This window comes from Phallusia mammillata, chromosome 1 (genome assembly GCF_965637545.1).
Source record: "Phallusia mammillata chromosome 1, kaPhaMamm4.hap1.1, whole genome shotgun sequence".
Lineage (NCBI taxonomy): Eukaryota > Metazoa > Chordata > Ascidiacea > Phlebobranchia > Ascidiidae > Phallusia > Phallusia mammillata.
Window position 1 is genome coordinate 18,486,412 of NC_137252.1, and position 9,384 is coordinate 18,495,795.

Below are 9,384 nucleotides of genomic sequence, written 5' to 3' on the forward strand. Positions count from 1 at the left end.
GAGGTTCTGGACTATGACCACACCAGGTTAAAAGCACCCGATCTCGTTCGATCTCGGAAGTTAAGCAACCTCGGGCTTGGTCAGTGTTTGGATGGGTGACCGCCTAGGAATACCAAGTGTTGTAGTCTCTTTTTTGTTTTGTTTTTAGTGCTTCACAATCCGAGGGCGTATTTGCATTGACGTTGTGGACTACGACCGCGCCAGGTTGAATCACCCTATCTCGTTCGATCTCGGAAGTTAAGCAGCCTCGGGCTTGGTCATTACTTGGATGGGTGACCGCCTAGGAATACCAAGTGTTGTATTCACTTTTTTGTTTCGTTTTTAGTGCTCCACAATCCGAGGTCGTATCGCCCAAAGTTTGAATTTGCATTGACGTTGTGGACTACGACCACACCAGGTTGAAAGCACCCGATCTCGTTCGATCTCGGAAGTTAAGCAACCTCGGGCTTGGTCAGTACTTGGATGGGTGACCGCCTAGGAATACCAAGTGTTGTAGTCACTTTTTTGTTTTGTTTTTAGTGCTTCACAATCCGAGGTCGTATCGCCCAAACTTTGAATTTGCATTGACGCTGTGGACTACGACCACACCAGGTAGAAAGCACCCGATCTCGTTCGATCTCGGAAGTTAAGCAACCTCGGTCTTGGTCAGTGCTTGGATGGGTGACCGCCTTGGAATGCCAAGTGTTGTAGTCAGTTTTTTGTTTTGTTTTTAGTGCTCCACAATCCGAGGTCGTATCGATCAAAGTTTGAATTTGCAGACAGGTTCTTAACTACGACCACACCAGGTTGAAAGCACCCGATCTCGTTCTATCTCGGAAGTTAAGCAACCTCGGACTTGGTCAGTACTTGGATGGGTGACCGCCTAGGAATACCAAGTGTTGTAGTCACTTTTTTGTTTTGTTTTTAGTGCTCCACAATCCGAGGTCGTATCGCCACAAGTTTGAATTTGCATTGACGCTCTGGACTACGACCACACCAGGTTGAAAGCACCCGATCTCGTTCTATCTCGGCAGTTAAGCAACCTCGGGCTTGGTCAGTGCTTGGATGGGTGACCGCCTAGGAATACCAAGTGTTGTAGTCTCTTTTTCGTTTTGTTTTTAGTGCTTCACAATCCGAGGGCGTATTTGCATTGACGTTGTGGACTACGACCGCGCCAGGTTGAAAGCACCCGATCTCGTTCGATCTCGGAAGTTAAGCAACCTCGGGCTTGGTCAGTACTTGGATGGGTGACCGCCTAGGAATACCAAGTGTTGTAGTCACTTTTTTGTTTTTTTAGTGCTCCAGAATCCGAGGTCGTATCGCCCAATGTTTGAATTTGCATTGACGTTGTGGACTACGACCACACCAGGTTGAAAGCACCCGATCTCGTTCGATCTCGGAAGTTAAGCAACCTCGGGCTTGGTCAGTACTTGGATGGGTGACCGCCTAGGAATACCAAGTGTTGTAGTCACTTTTTTGTTTTGTTTTTAGTGCTCCACAATCCGAGGTCGTATCGCTCAAAGTTTGAATTTGCATTGACGTTCTGGACTACGACCACACCAGGTTGAAAGCACCCGATCTCGTTCGATCTCGGAAGTTAAGCAACCACGGGCTTGGTCAGTACTTGGATGGGTGACCGCCTAGGAATACCAAGTGTTGTAGTCTCTTTTTTGTTTTGTTTTTAGTGCTTCACAATCCGAGGTCGTATCGATCAAAGTTTGAATTTGCAGACAGGTTCTTAACTACGACCACACCAGGTTGAAAGCACCCGATCTCGTTCGATCTCGGAAGTTAAGCAACCTCGGGCTTGGTCAGTACTTGGATGGGTGACCGCCTAGGAATACCAAGTGTTGTAGTCACTTTTTTTTTTGTTTTTAGTGCTCCACAATCCGAGGTCGTATCGCTCAAACTTTGAATTTGCATTGAGGTTCTGGACTACGACCACACCAGGTTGAAAGCACCCGATCTCGTTCGATCTCGGAAGTTAAGCAACCTCCGGCTTGGTCAGTACTTGGATGGGTGACCGCCTAGGAATACCAAGTGTTGTAGTCTCTTTTTTGTTTTGTTTTTAGTGCTTCACAATCCGAGGGCGTATCGCTCAAACTTTGAATTTGCATTGACGTTCTGGACTACGACCACACCAGGTTGAAAGCACCCGATCTCGTTCGATCTCGGCAGTTAAGCAACCTCGGGCTTGGTCAGTGCTTGGATGGGTGACCGCCTAGGAATGCCAAGTGTTGTAGTCACTTTTTCGTTTTGTTTTTAGTGCTCCACAATCCGAGGTCGTATCGATCAAAGTTTGAATTTGCAGACAGTTTCTTAACTACGACCACACCAGGTTGAAAGCACCCGATCTCGTTCGATCTCGGAAGTTAAGCAACCTCGGGCTTGGTCAGTACTTGGATGGGTGACCGCCTAGGAATACCAAGTGTTGTAGTCACTTTTTCGTTTCGTTTTTAGTGCTCCACAATCCGAGGGCGTATCGATCAAACTTTGAATTTGCATTAACGTTGTGGACTACGACCACGCCAGGTTGAAAGCACCCGATCTCGTTCGATCTCGGCAGTTAAGCAACCTCGGGCTTGGTCAGTACTTGGATGGGTGACCGCCTAGGAATACCAAGTGTTGTAGTCACTTTTTCGTTTCGTTTTTAGTGCTCCACAATCCGAGGGCGTATCGCTCAAACTTTGAATTTGCATTGACGTTCTGGACTACGACCACACCAGGTTGAAAGCACCCGATCTCGTTCGATCTCGGAAGTTAAGCAACCTCGGGCTTGGTCAGTGCTTGGATGGGTGACCGCCTAGGAATGCCAAGTGTTGTAGTCTGTTTTTTGTTTTGTTTTTAGTGCTCCACAATCCGAGGTCGTATCGATCAAAGTTTGAATTTGCAGACAGGTTCTTAACTACGACCACACCAGGTTGAAAGCACCCGATCTCGTTCGATCTCGGAAGTTAAGCAACCTCGGGCTTGGTCAGTACTTGGATGGGTGACCGCCTAGGAATACCAAGTGTTGTAGTCACTTTTTTGTTTTGTTTTTAGTGCTCCACAATCCGAGGTCGTATCGCCCAAAGTTTGAATTTGCATTGAGGTTCTGGACTACGACCACACCAGGTTGAAAGCACCCGATCTCGTTCGATCTCGGAAGTTAAGCAACCTCGGGCTTGGTCAGTACTTGGATGGGTGACCGCCTAGGAATACCAAGTGTTGTAGTCTCTTTTTCGTTTTGTTTTTAGTGCTTCACAATCCGAGGGCGTATTTGCATTGACGTTGTGGACTACGACCGCGCCAGGTTGAAAGCACCCGATCTCGTTCGATCTCGGAAGTTAAGCAGCCTCGGGCTTGGTCAGTACTTGGATGGGTGACCGCCTAGGAATACCAAGTGTTGTAGTCACTTTTTTGTAATGTTTTTTGTGCTCCAGAATCCGAGGTCGTATCGCCCAAAGTTTGAATTTGCATTGACGTTGTGGACTACGACCACACCAGGTTGAAAGCACCCGATCTCGTTCGATCTCGGAAGTTAAGCAACCTCGGGCTTGGTCAGTACTTGGATGGGTGACCGCCTAGGAATACCAAGTGTTGTAGTCACTTTTTTGTTTTGTTTTTAGTGCTCCACAATCCGAGGTCGTATCGCTCAAAGTTTGAATTTGCATTGACGTTCTGGACTACGACCACACCAGGTTGAAAGCACCCGATCTCGTTCGATCCCCGAAGTTAAGCAACCTCGGGCTTGGTCAGTACTTGGATGGGTGACCGCCTAGGAATACCAAGTGTTGTAGTCACTTTTTTGTTTTGTTTTTAGTGCTCCACAATCCGAGGTCGTATCGCTCAAAGTTTCAATTTGCATTGACGTTGTGGACTACGACCACACCAGGTTGAAAGCACCCGATCTCGTTCGATCTCGGAAGTTAAGCAACCTCGGGCTTGGTCAGTACTTGGATGGGTGACCGCCTAGGAATACCAAGTGTTGTAGTCTCTTTTTTGTTTTGTTTTTAGTGCTTCACAATCCGAGGGCGTATCGCTCAAACTTTGAATTTGCATTGACGTTGTGGACTACGACCGCGCCAGGTTGAAAGCACCCGATCTCGTTCGATCTCGGAAGTTAAGCAACCTCGGGCTTGGTCAGTACTTGGATGGGTGACCGCCTAGGAATGCCAAGTGTTGTAGTCAGTTTTTTGTTTTGTTTTTAGTGCTCCACAATCCGAGGTCGTATCGATCAAAATTTGAATTTGCAGACAGGTTCTTAACTACGACCACACCAGGTTGAAAGCACCCGATCTCGTTCGATCTCGGAAGTTAAGCAACCTCGGGCTTGGTCAGTACTTGGATGGGTGACCGCCTAGGAATACCAAGTGTTGTAGTCACTTTTTTGTTTTGTTTTTAGTGCTCCACAATCCGAGGTCGTATCGCCCAAAGTTTGAATTTGCATTGAGGTTCTGGACTACGACCACACCAGGTTGAAAGCACCCGATCTCGTTCGATCTCGGAAGTTAAGCAACCTCGGGCTTGGTCAGTACTTGGATGGGTGACCGCCTAGGAATACCAAGTGTTGTAGTCTCTTTTTTGTTTTGTTTTTAGTGCTTCACAATCCGAGGGCGTATCGCTCAAACTTTGAATTTGCATTGACGTTCTGGACTACGACCACACCAGGTTGAAAGCACCCGATCTCGTTCGATCTCGGAAGTCAAGCAACCTCGGGCTTGGTCAGTGCTTGGATGGGTGACCGCCTAGGAATGCCAAGTGTTGTAGTCACTTTTTCGTTTTGTTTTTAGTGCTCTACAATCCGAGGTCGTATCGATCAAAGTTTGAATTTGCAGACAGTTTCTTAACTACGACCACACCAGGTTGAAAGCACCCGATCTCGTTCGATCTCGGAAGTTAAGCAACCTCGGGCTTGGTCAGTACTTGGATGGGTGACCGCCTAGGAATACCAAGTGTTGTAGTCACTTTTTTGTTTTGTTTTTAGTGCTCCACAATCCGAGGTCGTATCGATCAAACTTTGAATTTGCATTAACGTTGTGGACTACGACCACGCCAGGTTGAAAGCACCCGATCTCGTTCGATCTCGGAAGTTAAGCAACCTCGGGCTTGGTCAGTACTTGGATGGGTGACCGCCTAGGAATACCAAGTGTTGTAGTCACTTTTTCGTTTCGTTTTTAGTGCTCCACAATCCGAGGGCGTATCGCTCAAAGTTTGAATTTGCATTGACGTTGTGGACTACGACCACACCAGGTTGAAAGCACCCGATCTCGTTCGATCTCTTAAGTTGAGCAACCTCGGGCTTGGTCAGTACTTGGATGGGTGACCGCCTAGGAATACCAAGTGTTGTAGTCACTTTTTTGTTTCGTTTTTAGTGCTCCACAATCCGAGGTCGTATCGCTCAAAGTTTGAATTTGCATTGACTTTGTGGACTACGACCACACCAGGTTGAAAGCACCCGATCTCGTTCGATCTCGGAAGTTAAGCAACCTCGGGCTTGATCAGTACTTGGATGGGTGACCGCCTAGGAATACCAAGTGTTGTAGTCACTTTTTTGTTTTGTTTTTAGTGCTCCACAATCCGAGGGCGTATCGCTCAAAGTTTGAATTTGCATTGACGTTGTGGACTACGACCACACCAGGTTGAAAGCACCCGATCTCGTTCGATCTCTCAAGTTGAGCAACCTCGGGCTTGGTCAGTACTTGGATGGGTGACCGCCTAGGAATACCAAGTGTTGTAGTCACTTTTTCGTTTTGTTTTTAGTGCTCCACAATCCGAGGTCGTATCGATCAAAGTTTGAATTTGCAGACAGTTTCTTAACTACGACCACACCAGATTGAAAGCACCCGATCTCGTTCGATCTCGGAAGTTAAGCAACCTCGGGCTTGGTCAGTACTTGGATGGGTGACCGCCTACGGATACCAATTGTTGTAGTCACTTTTTTGTTTTGTTTTTAGTGCTCCACAATCCGAGGTCGTATCACCCAAAGTTTGAATTTGCCTTGGCGGTCTGGACTACAACCACACCAGGTTGAAAGCACCCGATCTCGTTCGATCTCGGAAGTTAAGCAACCTCGGGCTTGGTCAGTACTTGGATGGGTGACCGCCTAGGAATACCAAGTGTTGTAGTCACTTTTTTGTTTTGTTTTTAGTGCTCCACAATCCGAGGTCGTATCGCTCAAAGTTTGAATTTGCAGTGACGTTGTGGATTACGACCACACCAGGTGGAAGGCACCCGATCTCGTTCGATCTCGGAAGTTATGCAACCTTAGGCTTGGTCATTACTTGGATTTGTGTCCGCCTAGGAATACCACGTGTTGTGGTCACTTTTTTTGTTTGTTTTCTTTAGTGCTCCACAATCCGAGGGCGTATCGCTCAAAGTTTCAATTTGCATTGACGTTGTGGACTACGACCACACCAGGTTGAAAGCACCCGATCTCGTTCGATCTCTCAAGTTGAGCAACCTCGGGCTTGGTCAGTACTTGGATGGGTGACCGCCTAGGAATACCAAGTGTTGTAGTCACTTTTTTGTTTTGTTTTTAGTGCTCCACAATCCGAGGGCGTATCGCTCAAAGTTTGAATTTGCATTGACGTTGTGGACTACGACCACACCAGGTTGAAAGCACCCGATCTCGTTCGATCTCGGAAGTTAAGCATCCTCGGGCTTGGTCAGTACTTGGATGGGTGACCGCCTAGGAATACCAAGTGTTGTAGTCTCTTTTTTGTTTTGTTTTTAGTGCTTCACAATCCAATGTCGTATCGCTCAAAGTTTCAATTTGCATTGACGTTGTGGTCTACGACCACACCAGATTGAAAGCACCCGATCTCGGAAGTTAAGCAACCTCGGGCTTGGTCAGTACTTGGATGGGTGACCGCCTAGGAATACCAAGTGTTGTAGTCACTTTTTTGTTTTGTTTTTAGTGCTCCACAATCCAATGTCGTATCGCTCATAGTTTCAATTTGCATTGACGTTGTGGACTACGACCACACCGTGTTGAAAGCACCCGATCTCGGAAGTTAAGCAACCTCGGGCTTGGTCAATACTTGGATGGGTGACCGCCTAGGAATACCAAGTGTTGTAGTCACTTTTTTGTTTTGTTTTTAGTGCTCCACATTCCGAGGTCGTATCACTCAAAGTTTGAATTTGCCTTGACGGTTTGGACTACAACCACACCAGGTTGAAAGCAACCGATCTCGTTTGATCTCGGAAGTTAAGCAACCTCGGGCTTGGTCAGTACTTGGATGGGTGACCGCCTAGGAATACCAAGTGTTGTAGTCTCTTTATTGTTTTGTTTTAATGCTTCACAATCCGAGGGCGTATCGCCCAAAGTTTGAATTTGCATTGACGTTGTGGACTACGACCACACCAGGTTGAAAGCACCCGATCTCGTTCGATCTCGGCAGTTAAGCAACCTCGGGCTTGGTCAGTGCTTGGATGGGTGACCGCCTAGGAATGCCAAGTGTTGTAGTCAGTATTTTGTTTTGTTTTTAGTGCTCCACAATCCGAGGTCGTATCGATCAAAGTTTGAATTTGCAGACAGGTTCTTAACTACGACCACACCAGGTTGAAAGCACCCGATCTCGTTCGATCTCGGAAGTTAAGCAACCTCGGGCTTGGTCAGTACTTGGATGGGTGACCGCCTAGGAATACCAAGTGTTGTAGTCACTTTTTTGTTTTGTTTTTAGTGCTCCACAATCCGAGGTCGTATCGCCCAAAGTTTGAATTTGCATTGAGGTTCTGGACTACGACCACACCAGGTTGAAAGCACCCGATCTCGTTCGATCTCGGAAGTTAAGCAACCTCGGGCTTGGTCAGTACTTGGATGGGTGACCGCCTAGGAATACCAAGTGTTGTAGTCACTTTTTCGTTTCGTTTTTAGTGCTCCACAATCCGAGGGCGTATCGCCCAAAGTTTGAATTTGCATTGACGTTGTGGACTACGACCACACCAGGTTGAAAGCACCCGATCTCGTTCGATCTCGGAAGTTAAGCAACCTCGGGCTTGGTCAGTACTTGGATGGGTGACCGCCTAGGAATACCAAGTGTTGTAGTCACTTTTTTGTTTTGTTTTTAGTGCTCCACAATCCGAGGTCGTATCGCCCAAAGTTTGAATTTGCATTGAGGTTCTGGACTACGACCACACCAGGTTGAAAGCACCCGATCTCGTTCGATCTCGGAAGTTAAGCAACCTCGGGCTTGGTCAGTACTTGGATGGGTGACCGCCTAGGAATACCAAGTGTTGTAGTCACTTTTTTGTTTCGTTTTTAGTGCTCCACAATCCGAGGTCGTATCGCCCAAAGTTTGAATTTGCATTGACGTTGTGGACTACGACCACACCAGGTTGAAAGCACCCGATCTCGTTCGATCTCGGAAGTTAAGCAACCTCGGGCTTGATCAGTACTTGGATGGGTGACCGCCTAGGAATACCAAGTGTTGTAGTCACTTTTTTGTTTTGTTTTTAGTGCTCCACAATCCGAGGGCGTATCGCTCAAAGTTTCAATTTGCATTGACGTTGTGGACTACGACCACACCAGGTTGAAAGCACCCGATCTCGTTCGATCTCTCAAGTTGAGCAACCTCGGGCTTGGTCAGTACTTGGATGGGTGACCGCCTAGGAATACCAAGTGTTGTAGTCACTTTTTCGTTTTGTTTTTAGTGCTCCACAATCCGAGGTCGTATCGATCAAAGTTTGAATTTGCAGACAGTTTCTTAACTACGACCACACCAGGTAAGCACCCGATCTCGTTCGATCTCGGAAGTTAAGCAACCTCGGGCTTGATCAGTACTTGGATGGGTGACCGCCTAGGAATACCAAGTGTTGTAGTCACTTTTTTGTTTTGTTTTTAGTGCTCCACAATCCGAGGGCGTATCGCCCAAAGTTTGAATTTGCATTGACGTTGTGGACTACGACCACACCAGGTTGAAAGCACCCGATCTCGTTTGATCTCGGAAGTTAAGCATCCTCGGGCTTGGTCAGTACTTGGATGGGTGACCGCCTAGGAATACCAAGTGTTGTAGTCTCTTTTTTGTTTTGTTTTTAGTGCTCCACAATCCAATGTCGTATCGCTCATAGTTTCAATTTGCATTGACGTTGTGGACTACGACCACACCGTGTTGAAAGCACCCGATCTCGGAAGTTAAGCAACCTCGGGCTTGCTCAATACTTGGATGGGTGACCGCCTAGGAATACCAAGTGTTGTATTCACTGTTAGTGCTCCACATTCCGAGGTCGTATCACTCAAAGTTTGAATTTGCCTTGACGGTCTGGACTACAACCACACCAGGTTGAAAGCACCCGATCTCGGAAGTTAAGCAACCTCGGGCTTGGTCAGTACTTGGATGGGTGACCGCCTAGGAATACCAAGTGTTGTAGTCACTTTTTTGTTTTGTTTTTAGTGCTCCACAATCCAATGTCGTATCGCTCATA

At 47.1% G+C, this 9,384-nt stretch overlaps 41 non-coding genes and 7 pseudogenes across 41 annotated transcripts; all 48 read left to right on the forward strand.

Moving 5' to 3' along the window:
* Positions 1–9: 9 nt before the first annotated feature.
* LOC145210729 (5S ribosomal RNA) lies at positions 10–128 on the forward strand. The gene has a single exon (XR_013856176.1). It is a non-coding gene; the product is annotated as a 5S ribosomal RNA (ribosomal RNA).
* A 59-nt stretch (positions 129–187) lies between these two features.
* On the forward strand, positions 188–305 carry LOC145210908 (5S ribosomal RNA; annotated as a pseudogene).
* A 75-nt stretch (positions 306–380) lies between these two features.
* Positions 381–499, forward strand: LOC145209665 (5S ribosomal RNA). Its single transcript, XR_013855181.1, has one exon. It is a non-coding gene; the product is annotated as a 5S ribosomal RNA (ribosomal RNA).
* A 75-nt stretch (positions 500–574) lies between these two features.
* LOC145210766 (5S ribosomal RNA) lies at positions 575–693 on the forward strand. Its single transcript, XR_013856210.1, has one exon. It is a non-coding gene; the product is annotated as a 5S ribosomal RNA (ribosomal RNA).
* A 75-nt stretch (positions 694–768) lies between these two features.
* On the forward strand, positions 769–887 carry LOC145210741 (5S ribosomal RNA). The gene has a single exon (XR_013856187.1). It is a non-coding gene; the product is annotated as a 5S ribosomal RNA (ribosomal RNA).
* Positions 888–962: 75 nt separating this feature from the next.
* LOC145210751 (5S ribosomal RNA) lies at positions 963–1,081 on the forward strand. The gene has a single exon (XR_013856196.1). It is a non-coding gene; the product is annotated as a 5S ribosomal RNA (ribosomal RNA).
* Positions 1,082–1,140: 59 nt separating this feature from the next.
* LOC145210292 (5S ribosomal RNA) lies at positions 1,141–1,259 on the forward strand. Its single transcript, XR_013855766.1, has one exon. It is a non-coding gene; the product is annotated as a 5S ribosomal RNA (ribosomal RNA).
* A 72-nt stretch (positions 1,260–1,331) lies between these two features.
* Positions 1,332–1,450, forward strand: LOC145209666 (5S ribosomal RNA). Its single transcript, XR_013855182.1, has one exon. It is a non-coding gene; the product is annotated as a 5S ribosomal RNA (ribosomal RNA).
* Positions 1,451–1,525: 75 nt separating this feature from the next.
* On the forward strand, positions 1,526–1,644 carry LOC145209757 (5S ribosomal RNA). The gene has a single exon (XR_013855266.1). It is a non-coding gene; the product is annotated as a 5S ribosomal RNA (ribosomal RNA).
* A 75-nt stretch (positions 1,645–1,719) lies between these two features.
* Positions 1,720–1,838, forward strand: LOC145209985 (5S ribosomal RNA). Its single transcript, XR_013855479.1, has one exon. It is a non-coding gene; the product is annotated as a 5S ribosomal RNA (ribosomal RNA).
* Positions 1,839–1,912: 74 nt separating this feature from the next.
* Positions 1,913–2,031, forward strand: LOC145210310 (5S ribosomal RNA). The gene has a single exon (XR_013855783.1). It is a non-coding gene; the product is annotated as a 5S ribosomal RNA (ribosomal RNA).
* A 75-nt stretch (positions 2,032–2,106) lies between these two features.
* Positions 2,107–2,225, forward strand: LOC145210556 (5S ribosomal RNA). Its single transcript, XR_013856014.1, has one exon. It is a non-coding gene; the product is annotated as a 5S ribosomal RNA (ribosomal RNA).
* Positions 2,226–2,300: 75 nt separating this feature from the next.
* Positions 2,301–2,419, forward strand: LOC145209986 (5S ribosomal RNA). The gene has a single exon (XR_013855480.1). It is a non-coding gene; the product is annotated as a 5S ribosomal RNA (ribosomal RNA).
* Positions 2,420–2,494: 75 nt separating this feature from the next.
* LOC145210149 (5S ribosomal RNA) lies at positions 2,495–2,613 on the forward strand. Its single transcript, XR_013855632.1, has one exon. It is a non-coding gene; the product is annotated as a 5S ribosomal RNA (ribosomal RNA).
* A 75-nt stretch (positions 2,614–2,688) lies between these two features.
* On the forward strand, positions 2,689–2,807 carry LOC145210297 (5S ribosomal RNA). Its single transcript, XR_013855771.1, has one exon. It is a non-coding gene; the product is annotated as a 5S ribosomal RNA (ribosomal RNA).
* A 75-nt stretch (positions 2,808–2,882) lies between these two features.
* LOC145209987 (5S ribosomal RNA) lies at positions 2,883–3,001 on the forward strand. Its single transcript, XR_013855481.1, has one exon. It is a non-coding gene; the product is annotated as a 5S ribosomal RNA (ribosomal RNA).
* Positions 3,002–3,076: 75 nt separating this feature from the next.
* On the forward strand, positions 3,077–3,195 carry LOC145210941 (5S ribosomal RNA). The gene has a single exon (XR_013856266.1). It is a non-coding gene; the product is annotated as a 5S ribosomal RNA (ribosomal RNA).
* A 59-nt stretch (positions 3,196–3,254) lies between these two features.
* Positions 3,255–3,373, forward strand: LOC145210456 (5S ribosomal RNA). The gene has a single exon (XR_013855920.1). It is a non-coding gene; the product is annotated as a 5S ribosomal RNA (ribosomal RNA).
* A 75-nt stretch (positions 3,374–3,448) lies between these two features.
* Positions 3,449–3,567, forward strand: LOC145209667 (5S ribosomal RNA). Its single transcript, XR_013855183.1, has one exon. It is a non-coding gene; the product is annotated as a 5S ribosomal RNA (ribosomal RNA).
* Positions 3,568–3,642: 75 nt separating this feature from the next.
* LOC145210679 (5S ribosomal RNA) lies at positions 3,643–3,761 on the forward strand. The gene has a single exon (XR_013856130.1). It is a non-coding gene; the product is annotated as a 5S ribosomal RNA (ribosomal RNA).
* A 75-nt stretch (positions 3,762–3,836) lies between these two features.
* Positions 3,837–3,955, forward strand: LOC145210943 (5S ribosomal RNA). The gene has a single exon (XR_013856268.1). It is a non-coding gene; the product is annotated as a 5S ribosomal RNA (ribosomal RNA).
* Positions 3,956–4,030: 75 nt separating this feature from the next.
* On the forward strand, positions 4,031–4,149 carry LOC145210464 (5S ribosomal RNA). The gene has a single exon (XR_013855927.1). It is a non-coding gene; the product is annotated as a 5S ribosomal RNA (ribosomal RNA).
* Positions 4,150–4,224: 75 nt separating this feature from the next.
* On the forward strand, positions 4,225–4,343 carry LOC145209988 (5S ribosomal RNA). Its single transcript, XR_013855482.1, has one exon. It is a non-coding gene; the product is annotated as a 5S ribosomal RNA (ribosomal RNA).
* A 75-nt stretch (positions 4,344–4,418) lies between these two features.
* Positions 4,419–4,537, forward strand: LOC145210944 (5S ribosomal RNA). Its single transcript, XR_013856269.1, has one exon. It is a non-coding gene; the product is annotated as a 5S ribosomal RNA (ribosomal RNA).
* Positions 4,538–4,612: 75 nt separating this feature from the next.
* On the forward strand, positions 4,613–4,731 carry LOC145210602 (5S ribosomal RNA). Its single transcript, XR_013856057.1, has one exon. It is a non-coding gene; the product is annotated as a 5S ribosomal RNA (ribosomal RNA).
* A 75-nt stretch (positions 4,732–4,806) lies between these two features.
* LOC145209989 (5S ribosomal RNA) lies at positions 4,807–4,925 on the forward strand. The gene has a single exon (XR_013855483.1). It is a non-coding gene; the product is annotated as a 5S ribosomal RNA (ribosomal RNA).
* Positions 4,926–5,000: 75 nt separating this feature from the next.
* Positions 5,001–5,119, forward strand: LOC145209935 (5S ribosomal RNA). Its single transcript, XR_013855432.1, has one exon. It is a non-coding gene; the product is annotated as a 5S ribosomal RNA (ribosomal RNA).
* A 75-nt stretch (positions 5,120–5,194) lies between these two features.
* On the forward strand, positions 5,195–5,313 carry LOC145210772 (5S ribosomal RNA). Its single transcript, XR_013856216.1, has one exon. It is a non-coding gene; the product is annotated as a 5S ribosomal RNA (ribosomal RNA).
* A 75-nt stretch (positions 5,314–5,388) lies between these two features.
* Positions 5,389–5,507, forward strand: LOC145209727 (5S ribosomal RNA). Its single transcript, XR_013855239.1, has one exon. It is a non-coding gene; the product is annotated as a 5S ribosomal RNA (ribosomal RNA).
* A 75-nt stretch (positions 5,508–5,582) lies between these two features.
* On the forward strand, positions 5,583–5,701 carry LOC145210775 (5S ribosomal RNA). Its single transcript, XR_013856219.1, has one exon. It is a non-coding gene; the product is annotated as a 5S ribosomal RNA (ribosomal RNA).
* Positions 5,702–5,776: 75 nt separating this feature from the next.
* On the forward strand, positions 5,777–5,895 carry LOC145210832 (5S ribosomal RNA; annotated as a pseudogene).
* Positions 5,896–5,970: 75 nt separating this feature from the next.
* LOC145209712 (5S ribosomal RNA) lies at positions 5,971–6,089 on the forward strand. The gene has a single exon (XR_013855225.1). It is a non-coding gene; the product is annotated as a 5S ribosomal RNA (ribosomal RNA).
* Positions 6,090–6,361: 272 nt separating this feature from the next.
* LOC145210776 (5S ribosomal RNA) lies at positions 6,362–6,480 on the forward strand. The gene has a single exon (XR_013856220.1). It is a non-coding gene; the product is annotated as a 5S ribosomal RNA (ribosomal RNA).
* Positions 6,481–6,555: 75 nt separating this feature from the next.
* Positions 6,556–6,674, forward strand: LOC145209846 (5S ribosomal RNA). The gene has a single exon (XR_013855350.1). It is a non-coding gene; the product is annotated as a 5S ribosomal RNA (ribosomal RNA).
* Positions 6,675–6,749: 75 nt separating this feature from the next.
* LOC145210844 (5S ribosomal RNA) lies at positions 6,750–6,858 on the forward strand (annotated as a pseudogene).
* A 75-nt stretch (positions 6,859–6,933) lies between these two features.
* LOC145210871 (5S ribosomal RNA) lies at positions 6,934–7,042 on the forward strand (annotated as a pseudogene).
* A 75-nt stretch (positions 7,043–7,117) lies between these two features.
* On the forward strand, positions 7,118–7,236 carry LOC145210205 (5S ribosomal RNA). Its single transcript, XR_013855684.1, has one exon. It is a non-coding gene; the product is annotated as a 5S ribosomal RNA (ribosomal RNA).
* A 74-nt stretch (positions 7,237–7,310) lies between these two features.
* Positions 7,311–7,429, forward strand: LOC145210557 (5S ribosomal RNA). The gene has a single exon (XR_013856015.1). It is a non-coding gene; the product is annotated as a 5S ribosomal RNA (ribosomal RNA).
* A 75-nt stretch (positions 7,430–7,504) lies between these two features.
* On the forward strand, positions 7,505–7,623 carry LOC145209990 (5S ribosomal RNA). The gene has a single exon (XR_013855484.1). It is a non-coding gene; the product is annotated as a 5S ribosomal RNA (ribosomal RNA).
* A 75-nt stretch (positions 7,624–7,698) lies between these two features.
* On the forward strand, positions 7,699–7,817 carry LOC145209669 (5S ribosomal RNA). Its single transcript, XR_013855185.1, has one exon. It is a non-coding gene; the product is annotated as a 5S ribosomal RNA (ribosomal RNA).
* Positions 7,818–7,892: 75 nt separating this feature from the next.
* LOC145209671 (5S ribosomal RNA) lies at positions 7,893–8,011 on the forward strand. The gene has a single exon (XR_013855186.1). It is a non-coding gene; the product is annotated as a 5S ribosomal RNA (ribosomal RNA).
* Positions 8,012–8,086: 75 nt separating this feature from the next.
* LOC145209672 (5S ribosomal RNA) lies at positions 8,087–8,205 on the forward strand. Its single transcript, XR_013855187.1, has one exon. It is a non-coding gene; the product is annotated as a 5S ribosomal RNA (ribosomal RNA).
* Positions 8,206–8,280: 75 nt separating this feature from the next.
* LOC145209728 (5S ribosomal RNA) lies at positions 8,281–8,399 on the forward strand. The gene has a single exon (XR_013855240.1). It is a non-coding gene; the product is annotated as a 5S ribosomal RNA (ribosomal RNA).
* Positions 8,400–8,474: 75 nt separating this feature from the next.
* Positions 8,475–8,593, forward strand: LOC145210777 (5S ribosomal RNA). Its single transcript, XR_013856221.1, has one exon. It is a non-coding gene; the product is annotated as a 5S ribosomal RNA (ribosomal RNA).
* A 75-nt stretch (positions 8,594–8,668) lies between these two features.
* On the forward strand, positions 8,669–8,784 carry LOC145210827 (5S ribosomal RNA; annotated as a pseudogene).
* Positions 8,785–8,859: 75 nt separating this feature from the next.
* Positions 8,860–8,978, forward strand: LOC145209942 (5S ribosomal RNA). The gene has a single exon (XR_013855439.1). It is a non-coding gene; the product is annotated as a 5S ribosomal RNA (ribosomal RNA).
* Positions 8,979–9,053: 75 nt separating this feature from the next.
* On the forward strand, positions 9,054–9,162 carry LOC145210925 (5S ribosomal RNA; annotated as a pseudogene).
* Positions 9,163–9,224: 62 nt separating this feature from the next.
* LOC145210804 (5S ribosomal RNA) lies at positions 9,225–9,333 on the forward strand (annotated as a pseudogene).
* The last annotated feature ends 51 nt before the right edge of the window (positions 9,334–9,384 follow it).